Below are 16,637 nucleotides of genomic sequence, written 5' to 3'. Positions count from 1 at the left end.
TGAATCACTAGAGAATGCAATCAAAAAGTATATAACCTTTATTGAATTTTCATCGATCACATTCTTCTAATTATTCGACATGTTCGGTTCTTCTTAGACTATATTCGAGTTATCTTTCACTAACTAAACTAACTAACTTTATGGAGTTGAGTACTTCTTGAGAAGCCGCAAATTTTTCAGATACTCAAGAAATTCCCCGAAATTTTATGGAACCCAAAGGTTCATTACCGTGTTCACAAGATCCCTATATTTGTTTCTATCACGAGACAGGTCGATCCAGTCCATACCATCCCATCTTATCTCTCTAAGATCCATTTTAATAGTATTCGTCCATCTACGTTTTGATCTTCATAGTGGTTCTTTCCTTCTGGTTTTCCCACAGATATTCTATATGCATTCTTCTTCTCCTCTATTCATGCTACATGCCCTGCCCACCTCATCCTTCTTGACTTGATCAGTCTAATTATACTTGGAGAAGAGTACAAGTTATGAATCTCCTCATTATGCAGTTTCCCCAACCTCCTCTCACTTCATANTCTTGACTTGATCAGTCTAATTATACTTGGAGAAGAGTACAAGTTATGAATCTCCTTATTGTGCCGATCTCTCTTCAGTCCAAATATTTTCCTCAGCCACCTGTTCTCAAACACCCTCAGTCTATGTTCCTCCCTTAATGTCAGAGACCAAGTTACATACCCATACAGAACCACAGTCAAAATTATAGTTTTGTATATTCTAATTTTTATCTTTTTATACAGCAGACGAGAAGACAAAAGGTAAGAAGGGTATGGAGAACTGTATGTGTGTGTGNTGTGAGAGAGAGAGAGAGAGAGAGAGAGAGAGAGAGAAAGAGAGGAGGGGGCTGCTAGTATAGCAGTGAATTGTTGACCATTAACCCGAAGAAACAAGACTTGATCCTTCGTAATTTTATAAATTATACTGAATGCCTCTAGAGTAAACAGTCTTCTGTTTTGTTACTGAGACGTTTGTCGATATTTGGAGAAATTACTGTCACTTTCACACCCATACAAACCCACAGGCAAAATTATTTTTGTATATTCTAATTTTTATGTTTTTGGACTGCGCTGAGTAAATTAAACTAATTTGATCACGACTCGCTCCTCTGCTATACGCTGCACTGAACTGTGCTGAGCTCTAGCAACTGCATTCCTGCGCATTTTGAGAGGCGCGCGCAGGTCAGACGATTCCATCCTCCCATGTTCAGATCCCGCGGCAATGTGTTGTTATTTTATATGTGTCTATAATAGACTATTTGTGCACATGAAGTCTAGTTAGTACTTGTCATGGAAAGTAGATAGAGAGTGCTGTGTTCTGGGGTGTGATAACATGTAGTTTTAGACATAAATACAACGTGTCTGGTATCTTGCCGCTTTCATCTCCAGGGTCTATGACTCTACAAGTCGCAACATCCCATGAAACCGTGATCTCGGTACGAGGTAACCACTGCAGTGAGAATCACAATTTCAAATTTATAATTTAATTTAAAAATTAAAGATTTTCTTCAAGACTGATATCTTTAAGGTTAAGGCTAAAGTTGTCCTTGTGCATACCTAATTAAGTACTACGCTATGAAGGCGTATGGAAAATGGATATATAGATCCACATTTTCTTGACCTCGGCACTGGTTGGAGGTGAGTGGTCAGGTTCGCGCTCCAGCCACTTTACCTCCAGGAAAGAGCCGCATGTAGCCGTTGGTAGGCCACAGAACCGGTCTGGATGACATGGAGAAGAGGAAACTATTGACCATACCAGGACTCGAACTCAGATCCCTCGGTCGTCCAGTCCGTAGCCAGTCGCTATACCGACTGCGCTATCCCGACTCCCCGAGATGTCTATAAAGCATCCATGGAGACTAAGGAAGTCGTGCAGAAGTACTCCAGTCCAAAAGAAAAATGACACATATTTCCGAAATGATTAAACCAATCCATCCTGGGTCAAAATATCTGCAAATTGTACACATTCGAGTTATTCCAATTGACAACTGCATTTATACTATTAAAATATACAATATATATCGTTGGAATTATCGGCAAGTATCATTAAGCTAATTGCTTCTTCTCTCACTGAAAGAAAATTTAAAATCTTGGTGGAAGGCGAAATTTCTCTCAAAGAGAAATAGCGGCAGGTGTGCCTCAGAGTTCCGTCCTTGCCCCGGTATTGTGCATTACGTGTATAAACTTTGCCCCCGCGGTATCTGGAACTCATGTTGCCCTGTTCGCGGACAATGCCTATATTTGCGAGAAAGAGAAATACAAGAACGTCGTGTTCTCTGCAAACTGCAACGCGGCCTCACTGCAACGAATTCGTGGTGTGAGCGCTGGAACATAAGGATCAATGAAGGGAAAATTCAGGCAATCTATGTCTTCAGAATATTTAAGATTCCCTGAAAACGTACTATAACTAGATGCAAGAGACATTCACTTTGTAACTAGAGTTAACGTATCTCTGTGTCACCTTCGACAGGAGGAAGACATTGAAACACAATATGGAAAGGACTGCAGCCAATTCCTTACGCATATACATGGGGCGTTTAAGTGGAAATATTAAAATTACGTTTCACGAAGTTCTGATTGGGTCAGTTATGACTTACGCCTGTCCTTCCTGGGAGTCTTCGACTGACGGTCACCTCTGGAGCCTGTAGCGACTGAAGAACAGAATACTCCACACTACTGAAAATCTTGAAAGGTTCATATCAGTCCGCGTGTTATACGTGGCTTTCAAAATTCCTTGCGTGTATAGCCACATAAATGAATTATGCAGTAGAAGGGCAGAAGTATTCCTAATCAACATAATTCCAAATTTACGTACATAAGGACAAGGAGAACAAGTATGTGGGAAGTATACGAGGCTTACGGTAGGATGCGGTGAGGCCTACGACTCTTCAGCTAACTGCAATTTCAGATTGATTAATTACGAGGGAGAATAAATAAACAGATCACAAATAGATATAAAACGTAAAACATGTTATTCTGGCTTCCCACCGCGGCGGACCGGGTTCGATCCCGGATCTGTGGGATTTGTGGTGGACAAACTGGCGCTGGGCAGGATTTCTCCTAGTACTTCGGTTTCCCCTGCCAATCTTCATTCCACCAATTGCTCCACAATCACCCTCACCTATCATCTGGGTCTGGTACAATAGGCCAGAGGTGGCCGCAGTACAAGGGACTTAATCTCACCCCACTAGCAATAAAAAATCTTAATATTACATTATATTTCCCCAGATATTTATATGAGCCGATCGCAATGGCCGCGCCATCTGTGTGAGACTCGAACACTGAGATCGTGGTTTCGAATCCCACTCAAGAAATGGATGGTCTATGTGCGTTTATTCTGTGTTTATATTGTTCTATGTATAGGCAGCGGCCTTGTGACGGGCCGATCCCCGTCCAGGAAGTTCTATCGACTTTGTATAGGATTAAGAAAGTCAAAAGGCGGCCAAGGTCCCAAAGCACAGTAGAGACAAAGATAGATAGATAAGAGAGAGACAGGTAGGTAGGTAGGTTGGTAGGTAGGTAGTTAGACAGGTAGACATTTATAAACCTAAGTGCAGTTCCCAAAATGCCTAGGCATATGACACTGCTCGACTTCAGTTGCATGAATTCAGAAACTGTTACTATCTTGCAACGGTCATTAAATCCGATGTCCTGTGTAATTAGTCTCCTACTTTTGAGAAAGTATCTCAACTCTACACGAGATTGTGGATTGTCAGGGCAGTCGTCAAATTGAGAAATTTGCGCAATTGTACTATTTACAAGACATCACTTTGTGTTCCCAGTTCTCACTAGGCCTCACTTATAATTTCTATACTGCAATCTCTGTCTTAACATTAGCCGACTTCGCAAAAGCTGCTCCTATTATATATTTATCATTGTCTTTATTATATGTATTTTCCGCCCAAATTTTACTACCAATTTTTATCAGTCTGTTCTTCTGTTTTCTACTTAGGGCTTATTTACGCCCTTTCATAATCTTCACCGTGTTTCCATTTCTTCCAGATTTATTCTCTTCTTTCTTGGTTCTTGTATTTCTCTGCCCCCACTATTACCAGTCTGTCTCTCTCTCTGTCTCCCTTTAAGCTTAACACATATTGTCTCACCCTAGTTAACTGTGCCAGTCACAGTGGCCTCGCGGTCTGAGACATGAACTGTCTTCGCCCGCTCCAAAACTCGGATCGTGGGTTTGAATCCCACCCAAAGGCATAGATGTCTGCGTGTAAGCAGCTGCCTTGCGGCGGGCTGCTCCCCCGTCCGAGGAGCCCTACCGACTTTGCGTAAATTAAGAAACTGAAAAAGCGGTCAAGATCCACAAGGGCTGTAGAGACATAAAGAGAGGTAGAGATAGATGCTTAACTATGTCACGGTTGTTATTAATTTTCTGTAATTTCTTGGTCTTAATTTTTCAATCAGTTTTTTCGGATATAGTTCTTCTAAACGTATCCCACTGTACTGCATTCTTATAAATCTGCATAAATTTTATCATGGTTTCCTTTAGTTTTTCTGAAGACCTATCCTTTCAATTCGTCTGTTCGTTCCTTTCTATTATGTTTATATCTTTGTTTCTTTTTTTTCATTTGTGTTCATTTTCTTTCCTTCTACGTTATGTTCTTTTTTTTTCCTTTTATTCTGGTTCTCCTTTCTTCTGGAAGTAAGAACGTATTGTTTACGTCGAATGTTGCATTCCTCTCTACTTTTTCCTTGTCAGTAGTTATTTTGTGTTTGCTTTCGTTCGTTCTTTCTTTCTTTCTTTCTTTCTTCTTCTGTCTCTTCTTTAATTGTAATTCTGTTTCTTCGGAGTTAAGACTTATTGTGCTATGGCTTATTCTTATTTCCTTTTACGTTTACGTTTCTCTTTCTTTGTGTCATGTTTCTCTTCTTCTTTCTCTGTCTTTATTGTGGATATCTTTCTTCTAAGTAAAGATCTCATTTTAAATTCTTACTTACCATTCCTCTCTAATGTCTTTGTTTGTTTCTTTCATCCTTTACTAATCCTTCTACTTATTCGTGTTTCCTCTTCCCTCCAGTTTTCATCATCCTGCATTGTTCCCTTCTTTCAATCATCTTTATCCTGCACACAGAAGCTTACTGTCAGCCAGTCTTCCCATCTTATGGCATATTGACAGACTAATGATCCACTCTAAACAAAAGCAGGCCGCACGCCGCACGCCGCCACCCCACACTACGATTGATGAACTGTTTCCGGGACTCCCGTGAAATTAATCACAGTCGCCCGGGACAGGAACAAAGACAGAGCGCAGGGGTGGGGGTTATATCGAGCTAGTGGAGAGGGAGGCGAACACCGGTACTATTATACAATACCCATACAATATACAGGGCGGAGGGCAAAAGCCAACAACGGAAACAAATGCCGTATAGAACGCACACACACACGCGCGCGCGCATGTTGGCTATCTCTTGAAGGGCTGAACAGTGGCGGTGTAACACAGATACACTGACTTGTCCGCATTCAGCGATTTTTTCCCTTGGCACTACAGCCCCATTAGGCCTAGGCCTACCTCCATGAACTTCTCCGTTCACTTCGGTTTTTCTAGATCTTACACATACGGTAAGACTCCTTGGGCGGGTGATCAGCTCGTCGCAAGGCCTCTACCTGTACACAAACACATAAAAACGCATACACACATCCATGCCCTGAGTGGGATTCAAACCCACGATCCCGGCTTCCGAGCGAGCGAAGACAGTGCATGCCTTAGACCGCTCGGCTACCGTGACCGGCAGTGTATAAGAATAATATATAAGAATTCAGTTCGTACCTCACAGGAAACATTCGAACCCACGATCCCGGCTTCCAAGCGAGCGAAGACAGTACGTGCCTTAGACCGCTCGGCTACCGTGACCGGCAGTGTATAAGAATAATATATAAGAATTCAGTTCGTACCTCACAGGAAACAGATCCGAACCCACGATCCCGGCTTCCAAGCGAGCGAAGACAGTGCATGCCTTAGACCGCTCGGCTACCGTGACCGGCAGTGTATAAGAATAATATATAAGAATTCAGTTCGTACCTCACAGGAAACATTCGAACCCACGATCCTGGCTCCCGAGCGAGAGAAGACAGTGCATGCCTTAGACCGCTCGGCTACCGTGACCGGCAGTGTATAAGAATAATATATAAGAATTCAGTTCGTACCCCACAGGAAACAGATCCGAACCCACGATCCTGGCTCCCGAGCGAGAGAAGACAGTACATGCCTTAGACCGCTCGGCTACCGTGACCGGCGCATTCAGCGATTAGAACTAAAGAAATAAAGAATTAAGGGTGGAAGGAAGAGAGCGAATCAAGGGTTCAGGAGAGATTTTGTTTTTATGGTCATTTTTTAACGGCACGGCCTTTTGTGTTTCTGAACATCTAAGTTTTACTTCCTTTGCATTTCCTGCTTAGTAAATAAAAAATATAACTATTTATGCATAGGATTAGCGAGTTTTGAATTATTATGAGGCTTTCTCCTTGCACATGTATGAAGAAAAATACTGAAGCCTTCTCCATGTGTGAGACTCTCCTACACATATTCATACTGTAAAACGCTTACAGGTCTCTCAATAGAATCGGAAAGGCAAGTGAATGAGCATGGGTTTTCCAGAGACTGAGGAGACCAAGATTGCAGGTGGCTCCATTGTCTCATTTTCAATTCAGTAAGAGAGTATCTGGAGCAATATTGAGTACTCTACACTAACGATAGACCGGTAACGGCAATTGTATAACCTATTTGATTTAAATGTTTAAACTATCGATATATGCAGTTGAAAATAACGTTTTATGCGCTGTTGGTCTGTTGATTTGAACACGCATCGCGTATTATATTGAGGAGCCTGAGAGTTTGAGAGCACTCTCTGAACAATTCTGCAAACCCTCACATGTTGTGTCCATACCGACGTTCAAACAGAAAATTACCGTAAGTTATCCACGCAAACGTCCAGAGATCGTGTCGAGAAGAGCGGAGATGCACACGAGAGACTGTTAGAGCTATCTACATTCTTAGAACCCAATTTTCCCCGGTTAAAACATTTAAGAAGCTGGGGGAAAATACGAAAGAAGAATTAGTAGAAGAAGAAAATAAAAATGGGAAGGAAACATAAATGAAGAAATTATGGGAAAGAACAAAACGGATGAAGAAAGAATAAGTGTAAGAAATGGAGAAAAATGTAAGAAAGACGGTTAGAAAAGGTAGAAGAGGAACAAGGTTAGCTGAAAAAGAAATACGAGAAGGAACACTAGATGCAGGAAAATATGAAAGAGGAAGAGAAGAATAATAAGGCGAAGAAAAAGAGAAGTAATAAAATTTAAGCCTTTTGTTGTGCCATCTTCTGGCCTGCAACGTCAGGAACATGCTTCACTCTTTCTGATGACTGACCCGGTACTTACAAGGATGCAACTGTATCCGGTTGTGGGAGAGGAAATTCTTTTATTATTTTATCTCATAAGAAGGCCAATTTCCGTTAAATATAATTATTCGTCTCTCTTACATTTTCCATTTCACTCACTTATTTCTGTCATGCGAGATACTGGTGTAACGATTTAAGAAGTGTCTTACTTGAAATACTTTTAGAATTACTGAGCATAGATCTGAATGATTTGAGGAAAATCATGAAAGTCACAGTAAAGAGAGTCGTATAGACTCAAAATGTCTTTTAAGAATCAAAGGTTGCGGGTAGCATACATAAACTACATTACTACAAATAATGTTTATGGACATTATCCATAGTCTTGATTTTATCTGAAATGTCCTTTTGTTTATATTTCAAAACAACGTTTCAGAGACTGGACTCGATAGATCTGTTCCCTATTCCGGGAGACAGGGACTAGCTCTATCGATTAGGCCTAACTGAGTAGGTTTTACCTGAAAACGGAGGCAGAATCCAGTCCCCAGAACGTTATATTTTGATAACAGGGCGATGGATAATGTCCAGAAACGTAGTGTACCATCGTCACGAGCTTTGCATCTAATTTTCATAGACTACATTACTTTCTTCTTCAGTTTACTTCAGTGAATATTTTCTACTCAATTGTGTACATAGACAGGAACTACTTTTCGAATCACCGAGTATCTGAATGTTGGATGTATCTCATACGATGACGTGTGGAGTTATGAAAGAGAAGCAGTTTGTATTAGAATGTATTGTTGCTTTCTTGTTGTTCACTGCCATTGTATTTACTTAGACAAACTTATGGTCGCACATGCATCACGAGGTACGTTACAAACAAGATTATTCTTTTGTTATAGTGAAGACGGGTTTATTTTATTTTGTATGTGTGTTACGTGCTGGGGTGTATCTAATTCAATACTTCGTTTATATGTAGCAGTAAGAATAAATTCTGTTAATTTAAATTCTATATTTTCCTGAAATCCTATAAATATAACACAGACAACAATGAACTTGTTAAGACTGTAGCCTTCAGAGATTTGACGCCTTTCAGGATAGGGAGATTCTAACAGGCGTTTCGGAGGAACCTGCATGCTCCATCTACATAACACAGGAAGAGAAGTATACTCCTCTGAAACTTTGGTGGTCGCCTCGCTGATTACACGGCTTAACGTTTCCAGAACCACTGTGATCATGAACAGTATGTCCAAATGTGGAATTGCCGAGACATTACAGGGAGCTTACATTCAAGTACATCTGGACTTATTTCATATTTCTAATAGCTATCCGCCGATCACGGTGGACGCGCGGTATAAGGCATGAACCGTCTTCGTCCGCTCGAACGCTGGGATCACGGGTTTGAATCCCACTCAAGGCATCGATGTTTTTCTACGTTTATTCTGTGTTTGTGTACTCCCGTGTAGGTATCGGCCTTGAGTCTGGCTGATCCCTCATCCAAGGAGTCCTACCGAATGCCTAAGTTTAAGAAACTGAAGTGAAACGAATGCGTTCACGGATGCTCACTGCTCCAAGTGGGAGCAACAGGAATAGATAGATAGATAGATAGATAGACAGACAGATAGATAGATAGATAGACAGATAGACAGAGAGAGACAGATAGATAGAGAGAGACACAGACAGATAGATAGATAGATAGATAGATAGACAGAGAGAGAGATAGATAGAGAGAGACACAGACAGACAGATAGATAGATAGATAGATAGATAGACAGACAGGTATCCGTTCTGTTATACAAGACTCCGCGGAAAAAGAAAATGTGACATACAGGAAAATTTTAATTGACCTTAGCGAAATTACAGTGGCCTATTTTGTCTTATTTCCACTACAATGATTATGGGCCAGAATTAGTTTAAAAATTTGGGGAAATGGGCACTGCCGTGTCCAGCACTCTTGGCTGTTGAGGCTTCCACATTTTTTCTGGACAGTCGCCTCATAGTTGGCGGTGAGGTTGTCAGCCTTACACGCCGGCCGCCCTTTATCCCCAGGAACATTCCAAGAATATTCCTAATACTCATTTTTGTTAGAATCTGAGTCGACATCAGGACCATAATGCGGCTGGAAGGATTAGGTGAATTAAAAATTGCACCTCATCGAGTCTCGAACCCGCGATCATCAGGCTTGTAGCATAGTGACTCAACCAACTACGTTACCGCATGCCCCACAAATATATATATATAATTGTTATTACTTTCGTAAACCCTGTGTGGGTTCGTAATGTCGGACCTTCGACACATACTATAACATTGGAACTTCTATAATCGCATACTTTCCTGGTACTGTTACGACCAATAGTAAGTTATATTAGCGAAGAAATGTTAATTGATCCATATTTTCGGCTTATCATGTTTATACAGAAGGGTTCAAGTTAGTTAACTCACATCATGTTGTCTGATATTGCATACTTTTTATAAAGTCAGAATGAGAAACAAGGGAAGGAAAAAAGAAATAAATTAAGAGAAAAGAGAGAATAAGAGGAATTAATATTATTAAAAAACTATCCCTGTAACAGGCCGTGAAGGTCCATAAGGTTGTGAGACGTTGAGGCTCCCACATTATCTAGACAATTGGCTCAAAGATGGCGGTAAGGTTGTCAGTCTTGCTCTCTGGCCGCGCTTTACTCCCCAGGAAAATTATTTAATTAATTCCTGGTACTCATTTCTGTTAGAGGCTCAGTGAACCCCAGGGTCATAGTGCAGCCGCAAGGATTAGGTCAATTGAAAAAATCCAATGACATCGGGACTTGAACCTGCGACCTTCCGGCTTATAGCATAGTGCCTCAACCAACTATGCTACCGTGTGCCCCCAGTATTATAAGGTTAGGGATTTAGTCGATACGGTTTTTTTTTAATAACCAAGATCTGTAACCCGATGGATTGTACTCTTAGCATATTTTCAGACGTTCAAATGTCGCATCTGCTTGTTGCAGTAAACATTTTCTTACGTGATGTATGCCTCCAGTGTCTTGGAGTTGAATTTAATTTCAACATTAAAATTTTACTTTCAGGATGCAGATCAGTGCTGGAGTGTTACAAATACAATGGCCGGCGACTGTCTACCAGCTGAGGCCGTACTGAAGAAGTAAGCTTACCTTCTCAAATATTAAGCAGGCACATATTTTCAGTATCATATAATTTATAATTCACAGGTTCCAGCATATTATGAAAGGATTTAAAACTTCATGAGTGTCATTTGATTGTGTATGTATGTTATGTTGTTCTCACGCCGTAATAGTTTTCACGTACTTACACAGATGGCAGCTCAATGTTCGTAGCTTGCCATCTACAGGACAGAAATGCAACTTAATTGATTATTTTCATACATAAACAAGAGAACGAGGAAGAGAAATGGGTAAAATAAATACAGAAAGCCGTAAATTATGAAAATACGAGAGAAATGAATCATCATTGAATTTCTAAGGGCATAATTTCTGTTATCTCCCTCCGAATTATTATTATTATTATTATTATTATTATTTTCATTCATCTGCACTGTGCTGTGTCTGTAATTGGCCTTGCGGCTGTTGACTCGGCACATTAATAATAAAGAATTGAATTGAATTAGAGGGGATGGGTTTCCCCATGCACTTAGACCAGTTATTGGTCCATTGTGCGTCCCCCTTTAATTTCTACTGTCGCCATACCCTACAGATACTGGTGTGTGCTATCAGCCCCGTTCAGCCGATGAGGTCGGCCGTCGGTACCTGATATTTCCCACATCTATCAGAGGCATTGGAAACTACTTGGGCGGGAAATTGTTGCATAATAATTTTGCTCTAAGGTCTCCTAGAGACATGAGGATCTTTTACGTGCCGTAAATCTACGACACGGGACCCACAGCTTAAAGTCCCTCCCGGAGGACTTGTTCCCTGAATTTTTCCGCCCTTAAAAATTCCACGACCTCCGCCGGGTTTGAACCCGCGTACCTTGAGTCATGAGGTGGGAACGTTACCCCTAGACTACGGAGGCCGCTTCCCTCGGAATTAAGTCTCAGGCAATTAAATGGCTGTGGTGAGTATGACAGGGGTTGTCCAGTGAGTGAGGTTAACTCTTTCTAAGGGACCCAACAGAGTAGGTGTCTTTCCCCTCACCTGAGGACGGAATCAGATCTAGTTTCCGAAACGTTTTATTTTCTAGATTCTAAATGGTTCTGACAACGGACAGAGTCCAATACCCCGGTTAGTGTGAGGACACTATAATTGTTGATCACAGACAGTACTGAATGTATAAAATATTTAGGTTGCACTTCCTGGTTTAATTTAGTTAAATGACTGATTAAACATCTGGTAATAGAATCTACAGTTCTTAACATCGCCATTTGACACTATCATCAGCCAATTTCATATATCTCCCAGCAAGAAAACTAGTCCTATCTCCTTTTTCGTTTTTAAAATAACCATTTTCAAATATATTCCCCATTAAAATTCTGAATGAATTCTTTGTCCTGTTTGTATTAACATATTGGCTTAACTACTTATCATAGAGTTCCAAGTTGTATAGTATACTTCACTGTCCACGTGTTTCTTCCCTCGAAAGTCTAGACAGTTTTCTCGAGCACTTGGTTTCCAGACAGTTATGAATCCGCAATGCTATTTCCATTTATTTCTAACGAAGCATCACTTGCAATTTCTCTTCCGTCTGTAATACAACACTTTTTTATTTTAGATGACATCTAACTTACATTCTGATCACTGAAATATTACTTGAAATGTTCCTAATATGTCATTAAAATATATATACAATTTATGTCTGGTTACATGTTTCGGCCTCACGGGACCATCTTCAGGTAACACATTCTTGATGGAACCTTATATACTACACTGTGCCCGCTTTATCGGTAGTATTCATCGATGTACATAGACGACAGAATTCATTTTAACGTTGATGGCCAGAGCGTTGCTAGGTAACGGACCGGTAAATATACGCGATACACGCTGGCAACAATGGAACAAAGAGTTTATGCAACCCGCTGCTAGGCAACGGTTCAGTAAATAGACTTCCGCATAGACGCAATGACGTCACACTGCAACAGTACTGGCTATCACGTAACTGGCATTCTATGGAGTCCGTGCCGCGACCTTTGCCGTGCAATAGTTCAGTAAACACATTTTAACATTATAGGCTGTTTTCTGTATGTGTTCTGTGTGGAGGCTATATAACGAGATACCAGGAATAACCAAGGCAGTGTTTGACAGTATTTCAGAGTGTTTAAGCGAGACTGAGAAAGTTCTCGGTGGCAGATAGCCACGTGAAGTTCGTCGTGTGATTTGAAGACCTTATGTGTGCTATAGTGCAGTGGTATTGAGAGTGTGTGATTTAGGGAGACTGTTATACTGTAGTTCCTGTGGTGCAAATCCGTGAAGAGTAGTGCAGAGAGACTGAGGAGATCAGTGTTTAATGGATGTAAATTAAGTAATTCAGTAACAGTGTTACAATTAATTGCAGTTACGATCTGTAGATTGTTAATAAAACCGATTAACAAACCAAACCCGCGTCTCAGTCGCCTGAACACCTTACAATATGTATATATATATAATTACGGGCAGTTTAAGAATATTTTAACTGACATTTTAGTGAGTAAAATGTAAGTTTGGTGTCATAAATTAAAAAGTGCGTTGAAATATAGAGGAAGTGGTACTTCAAAGCAAGAGGATTCTGAAATACAACATTAACGAGTTACATTAATATGAGTTGTACGTTTGACAGAAATGTGTCACATAATTTTAAGATCCTATGTTGAGCTTTGTAACCGCTGTTCTCGTTGTGGTTAAAGTAACCAAACTACAAGAGAATCCATTTTACCGATGTTCCTAAACAATTTACCAGAAATTTGTCAACCAGTGAACAGATCTGTAGCAATGAATCCCATAATTCAACATAGGCAACAGAATAACGGACATACGCGTTTATCCAACAGGATTTTTTTAATTCGCTTAGTGGGGGATGGAGTCCAACTGGGTCCACTCGGCACGGCGACCACTGATTGGCCTATTGTACCTGCCCTGGGTGATTATGATGATGGAGAATTTGGTGGAATGAAGATTGGCAGGGGAAACCGAAGTATTCGGAGAAGACCCGCCCAAGCGCCACTCTGTCCATCACAAATCCCACTTGACCAGACCCAAGGATCGAACCGGGCCGCCGCGGTGGGAAGCAGTGACTAACTGCTTGAGCTATGGCGCGGCCTTATCCAGCTGTTAGTTGTTTCGGAACCCTACACCAGAGACCGCCAACTGCGTCAATTTCAAAATGTTCACAATTATATCTTATTTCTTCGTTGATTAAATCCTATAACATTGTTCCTAGTCTACAGGGGAATCTCTGTCCATTGATGGGAAGTTTTTTAGATCATTTTCAAGTGTCTCATTACACGACAGGCTCTGTTGACAGTAATCTTCCAAGAAAACTGCTTATCCGTTATATCGTTCTTATAAGATTAAGCTTACCGAAATAATACTTTGTACTACTTTGTAATATTATTTGTAATCTAATTTTTTTAGTTAAACGTCCATTTTTCCATTGGTACCAACTATAAAATATAAACTGTCCCTACTTTTCCGTCATCCAAAAATTATTGTTAATCCATATAGTAAAAGGTAAAGTTGTCCCGGTAAATAATTAAGCCTTACGCCATGAAGGCGTATGGAGTAGTGGAAGTATAGATCCATATTTTCTTTGGCACCAGTTGGAAGTGAGTGGTCAGCTTCACACCCCGGATGCTTTACCCGTGAGGAAAAAGACTCTTGTCCCACTTTGGATAGGAGGCTGGTCGGGCCCCAGAGCCAGCCTGGACGACGTGGAAAAGGGAAATTTCTCGACCCTACCTGGACTTGAACTCCGAACCCTCGGTTGTTCAGGCTTTAGCAAGTCGTTATACCGACTATGCTTTCCCGGCTCTTGGATGGTAATCCATACTTTATAAAATTTGTGCCCAAAATTATAGCAAATTTTGTGCCAGCCATCTGCTACAGTGTTGAAGTGGTTGCTGATATGGACGGTAAATTGTTCGAGTAACCGTGCAGTGCAGTGACTCATGTGCATATATCCGCTTCATGAAACATTCATAAGATGCAGCCAGTGCATGCAGAGATGGTTATGTCGGACAAAGAGAGTAGAAAAGAGACAAACAATTGGAAGATAAAAGAGAGACGAAAAGAGATGGGTTGGAGGGTTGTCTTAAAATATTCGTATAGCCACCCTTAAATAGACCTGATATAGGGTGGATAGAGGTTTAGTCTCGGTCTCAGTAAGCCACTATGTTGTGCTGGACATACATAAAGGGGAGGGTGCGTGATATATGGATGTTGTACAGACAGAACAAGAAGTTCTGTAGTCCGCAAAAAGTCCAATAGTTAATATTATTAATTCATGTAAGATAAAATGTGAATTTGTCACTGTTTATTAATTAATTATGCACCACACTAAGAGGACGTGTGAGGAAGTGGAGGTATATCTCCACCGTATTTGCCCTGGCCGCTTTACTCCGGGGAAACCCCCGGTACCCACTGGATATGAGGCTATGTGGGTTCAATTGCAGGTTTGGAGCAGATAATCTCTTGTTCCCGTCAGAAATCGAACCCCGGTCCTTCAACCCGTCGCTATACCGATTGAGCTATCCCTGTTCAATGAATCAGGAGCAAACGTAGCTGAGTGTAAAGAATTTGATCTGTTTATAATTATCTTCTGGTTTCTGTCAATAATGTTATTTTATTAAAAAAAAAACCAAAATGGCACTAGAAATAAACGCAAAGAAATTAAATAAAATAGTCGATCGTCGCCCGTTGCAAATGAAAACTGCATTGGTGAAGAAATTGAGAACTGACGGAATTCGGGAATGCCTTGTACATGATAATAAATTGTTAGGAAAGCCAACGAAACATGCATATAATCCATAGGTGGGAAATGCTTGTCTAAGAAAGATAATACGAGGTAGAGTCAGTAAATGAGTCAAAATAAAAGTAAAACAACTCTAATAGACGTAATAAGTTCTCTATGTGTATCACTAGGTAGCAGCACAGTCCAGCTTCACGGCAGTCTAGATAGCAGACACGCAAGCGCATGTTCAGAGGCTGGTTTCAGTACTCAAGATGGCGACCGTGCTTGAGGAGTGTACTACCCAAGAGCAGCGTTATGTTTTCCGTTTTCTGTGGGTAAAAAATACTCAATGTAAGGATAATTATAAGAACGATATCATATATACAGTGGGAAGTGTTTATCACGTAAAGCGGTTCACAACTGGGTGGCAAACGTTTTGTGACGAAGAGGTTGTAACTGAGTTGCGGAAGTGGCTGAGACAACAGTCAAAAGAATTTATGCTTCAGGTTTCGACGCACTTATAAAATGGTGGGACAGTTGTATCGGTGTTGGTGGAGGATATGTCGAGAAATAAATGTTTTTTTTTCCGGGTTCGAATATCACATTTTACTTTTTATATCCATTTGTGTCCTATTTACTTGAATGAATTATAAGGAGTGGGCCTTCTCGGCCCTTGCACCGCGACCTACGGTGATCTATTATGCTTTTCTTGCTCTCCCTTATATTAATAAGAGTCTTGAAAAATGTTGTGGCAGTTTTTGGATGAAGTCATTCGGCTCAGGATAGGGGTAAACGTAAGGCTGTCATGAACATGTTGATATTTTCGGGTTCCATAAAGGTCGAGGAATTTCTTCAGTAGCTGAGTAACTCTTAACAAGAACTCTACTTCATGTAGTTACCTGAAGTTCATATAGGAAAGAAATAGTCTCCTAACTACACGTGTGTAAAACTTATCTTGCGTCCAGCAAGTTTTGATGGATTTATTGTAACTGCAGGTGTGTTCGTTCACAGGATTATTGTAGTGCAGTTTGACTAATGACTTCACTGACGAATCATCACCACTCTGTGTGCCAAAACATTATAGATAAAATATTTTATTTTCACTGATTTGTGAGTATTTAATGAAATTTCTTTAATTTATTTATCAAGTCTCGTAATAAAATGTTGGATTTTAAATACCACACCATTTAAGACGATTTATAATTAATGTAATTAATGTAAGTAAAGTTGCGGGTGTGTTTTAAATTTGACAAAATCTTTTCGCGTTTTACAGGCAACCGGAAAAGCTTATATAATCAACTGGTGGCGCAAGCGTTTCTCTTGCTTCAGAATTATTTTTCACCAAGAACGTCGAAGGATAATTCTTATATCGTCAATAACCCGATCATTTTCATGAAGACAGTT

At 40.5% G+C, this 16,637-nt stretch overlaps 1 long non-coding RNA gene across 3 annotated transcripts in view; it reads left to right on the top strand.

Annotated features, from left to right (window-relative positions):
• The window catches only part of LOC111865038, a 425,443-nt gene that overhangs the window by 170,060 nt on the left and 238,746 nt on the right, over positions 1–16,637 (top strand). For all 3 annotated transcript variants that reach the window (XR_002842892.2, XR_002842893.2, XR_002842891.2), the window contains one exon: positions 10,427–10,500. This is a non-coding gene — a long non-coding RNA (uncharacterized LOC111865038). The remainder of the gene's footprint in view (positions 1–10,426; positions 10,501–16,637) is intronic.

The sequence above is a fragment of the Cryptotermes secundus genome, unplaced genomic scaffold (genome assembly GCF_002891405.2).
Source record: "Cryptotermes secundus unplaced genomic scaffold, Csec_1.0 scaffold971, whole genome shotgun sequence".
NCBI classification, from domain to species: Eukaryota; Metazoa; Arthropoda; class Insecta; order Blattodea; family Kalotermitidae; genus Cryptotermes; species Cryptotermes secundus.
This window is presented reverse-complemented; position numbering and strand designations above follow the sequence as displayed.